A 4,221-nucleotide genomic window follows, 5' to 3' on the forward strand; every position below is an offset into this window, starting at 1 on the left:
TTGAAGGGTTATAAATAAAATAAAGAATATCTGACCAAAAAAAAAATATGAAGCTTGCAATGCCTAAAAAATTTATAATCTGGTCCTTTACTGAAAAAGTTAGACAACCTCTGTCACTTCTTGCCAGCGGGTAGATCAAGGACCTTTAGCTTAAGTATCAATTCAAATCTTTTGCTCATTTCTTAAATTGACTCATTTGTCCTTGTATTATTGACTTAGAACAGTTCTCTATACATTGTATATACAAGTCCATCATCAGCTATGTGTTTTGTAAATATTTTTTCCCAGTCACCAACTTGTCTTTTGACTTTTTAAAATGTGTCTTTCAAAAAAGGAAGATTTTTATTTTGATAAAATATGTAATCATTTTTTTCTTTTAGTTTGTGCTTTTTGTGTGTCCTAGCCAAGGGATCTTTGCTTAACCTAACATTACAAAGATTTACTCTTATGTTTTCTTCTAGAAGTTTCAGAGTTGCAGCTCTTATATTTACAATCCATTTTGTGACTCGTTTTTTTCAATACTATTGTGGTGGTTTACAGGTATTTTTAAACATTATATTACAGGTGTATGTGGGAAATCTCTTGCTTTCTGCTTAATTTTTCTGTGAATCTAAAACTGCTCTTAAAAAAATGAAGTCTAAAGGAAACTCAGCCATTTTCAGCAATATGAATGAACCTAGGGGACATTATGTGAAATAAGCCAGGCATAGACAAATACTGCATGATCTCGCTTATATGTGGAATCACAAAATATTGAATTCATAGAACCAGAGAATATAATGGTGGTTGCCAAGGGCTGAGGACTAGGAGTAATGGAAAGATGTTGGTCAAAGGGTACAAACTATTAGTCATAAGATAAGTTCTGAAGATCTAATGTACAGCACAGACACTATAGTTAATAATACTGTACTGTGTTCTTAAAATTTGCTGAAATATATTTTGATATAGAATATATAATAAAACAGAAATATAATAACTGCAGGCTCTCACAAGAATTATTTTGGAGAAGTAGGTTTAGAGAAGTGTTTTGGGATGCAAAGGATAACTGCAACATTATTAGTTAATAAGAATCAAAAGAGAGTCAAATCATTCTGTATTATAAAAATGAAATGAATTTGTTTTCATTTTGGTTTTTGATGGGCTTTTAAAAGAATGAGAGGAGAGGTAAGTCCAAAAACAGAGGAAAGCTAAAGCCTGGTTTTCAGAAAACACAAATGGACATTTTTCTAAGAACTGAGATGTTTACTGTACAATGTTTACAACGTTGCATTTTGATCCCATTCACTTCTCCAAGTATGGTTAAATTCAGTTAATGCCGGAAGGTCTTTTGTGAGTTTATCTGTTTAAAGATGAGTTCCATCTTTAGGACAATATGATGGAACAGGAACTGCATGCACAGGATAGCAAAATAACTCGAGAGCTGACCTGCTTTACAAGAAGCAAAAATCTCTTGCACTGGACATAAATAATTCGATTCAATTTTCCTTAGGTCTTAAGAGACAGTATGACTTTCACTGATAACATTAGTTCAGGGTAGATGAGAATGAAGAAGTTTCTATTTACCTATTCCACAATTATGATTGTTCAAACAATTTTGAGTAGTAGAGAAGATAGTAAGTTCGTGTAAAAAAATTTTACTCTAAAACATGCTTGAAAGAAACTTGTCTATATGTATGAACTTGTTTCAAAACTGCTAAAATTAAAGTTTAAAAACCTTCACTTCATGTTACACAAAAAGGAAAAACAAACTCGGAACTAAAAACTGTTTTATGTATTTAACTTATCGCTAAATAAAATTTTGTAAGTTTACATGTCATTTTATAGGCAGTCTTTGAATAAAATAGATGCTACTTTTGAGCTTTCAGTGTTCCAAGAAAATGGTTGATGATCTACTTTGCCAAGGACAATAACTTTTATTTTATGCTCTGGGAAAATCAAAAAGACATTTTTACCAGTTTACCAAAACAGTAGGATGAACGTCAAACCAATCTTTCCTTTTTAGCAAAACCACATATAAAAGTGAAGGAATATCAGATCTTAAAACAATTTCTTAAATTTGAATAGTATCTTTTTCCAAGAGCTCAAAGCAATTTGCTTTATGTTCTTATTCAGTCTAGAAACTCTTTTTGACAAAGATATGCATTACATGATAGACAAATGTGTATTTTCACCCTCTTTCTGTAAAGAGAAAAATTAAAACTTGATAAATTAAGACTGATTGGCTCAAAATTACAAAGCAAAACTCAGATCTCCTGACTTCCTGGCCAAATCTCTTTTCAAAGACTTTATTTATACTGTAAGCGATACAGAAATCCTCCTTTTTCCCACTTGATTTCAGTGAATGGCCTTGACTCCTTGTCATGTCAGGCAGGTGCCATGCTACCTTCTAAAAACTAGATTTGTTCTCCTTTCCTTATCTCCATCTATCTGCAATACTCTTTATCCTTTTAATGTACTCAAATCCTTCATTCAGGTCCCACATCATCTAAAAATTACCCTCTGACCAAGGAGGCTCAATTTTTTTGTCCTATTAATCAACAAAATGACTATATTCAACCAATCTGTTTAATGAACCATGAGAATAGCTCTAGTGTAGTAACAATATCAGCACATTTCAAAAGAACATGCCCAGTTAGTCTGTCCTTTTTGAGGGCACAGACCTTGTCTTAGTCATCCTTGTTTATTCGCTACTTACGTGGGGCCAGAAATACAGTAGACAGTGAGGGTAAATGCTTTCTGAGAGAAAGCGGTTGCATATGACCATGCTAATATAGTGTCCTTTCTGAATATTCATGTGAATAGTTGACATATAGAACAAGAACTATTATATACTTATATTAATATATTTAAGTAACAGAGCATATACTGATTTAGTCAATGATAAAAAAACAAAACAAAACAAAACCTGGTTTCCTAACCATGCTGCAACATCTTTGATGTCTGCCAAGTAGATTATGATGTTTAAAGATGTAGGGAGTCTTTTTATTTGAGCTCTTATCACATCATGCTATTTTTAGTCTCTAACTGCATTCTCTGTGGTTAGTCCCCTTTTTGCTTTTCTCGTTATTCTCTACCAGTTGCTCACATATTACCGAGTCCTCACTGGATTTGGAGCAGGGGTGTGAGAGTGGGGGCATATGGTGGTAGATGTTAAGATGGCAACTGAGGGATCTACTTCCTTTTTCAAGCCGTGGTCATTTTAAACTCGCTTTTCCAACTCTTTCCTGAACTATCAGAAAGAAGGTAGTGTTTTCTAGATAGTTGCAGGTTTTCTGTTTCACTGTATCATTTTTCTTGCGGTTCTCTAGGCACCTAACAATGAATCAAGCACATAGTAGATACTCGGTAAATACTAATTAATTCATGAGCCACCTGGAAAGAGAGTATAACAGAGGCACTCTGAAATACCAGAAGAGGCAAGGTGACCAATGTCAATAAGAATTACTATTCATCTCAAGAAGCAGCAACAGAATTGCTACTTCCAATAGTCCAATTCAGCCAGCCATATTTCTATTTAGTTCAATTGCTATCTATTCCATTCTTCTCAGGGGCATAAGAAATGCTTTTGTTAGAATAACAGAATCATAAACTTTCTACTTTTCCAGCTTATTGACTAACTGGAATAAGGAAAACAGAAATGGCATTACTGTTAAAAACAGAGCTATGTCAAAGATCTTGAGATTTTCAAAAACACTGGGATTCATTTATCTGTGAATTATTACCAAGTTTAAAAAGTGTGTTTTAAAAGATGGAATATCCCCAATAGCATAGATACTCCAGCACCTGCATTTTTAAAACCGTGTTCATCAGCTTTAATATATAAGGCAAAGCTTTCAGATTAAGAACTAGTTGATTCTCTTACTCGTCCATTTCACTGTTTGTTAAAAAAAAATTAGGTGTGATATTCTCTCACCTGTTTTTATTAACATTATTTAACATTCACTAAACAACTCTTGTATGTGCTAGGCTTGTTAGGGATATAGAATTGGTTTTGTGTTTTACATGGTCTTGCAAAGTCACCTTCTGAAACATGATTTGCTACTGTAATCCACAAATGGAACACGAATGTACCCTTTGTTTCACCTTAAGCCAAAAGCAGCTCAAGTTAAATGCCAAGCTTCCCTGAGTTACAAATTTAGAATCTCTCTGAGGTGCTTGCTCACATGGTGCATTAGCCTACTGCACCCGTTGATTAGCAATGCTCTCTCAGAGTGGTATATT

This window comes from Pteropus medius, unplaced genomic scaffold (assembly GCF_902729225.1).
Source record: "Pteropus medius unplaced genomic scaffold, Ma_sr-lr_union100, whole genome shotgun sequence".
In the NCBI taxonomy this organism is placed as follows: domain Eukaryota; kingdom Metazoa; phylum Chordata; class Mammalia; order Chiroptera; family Pteropodidae; genus Pteropus; species Pteropus medius.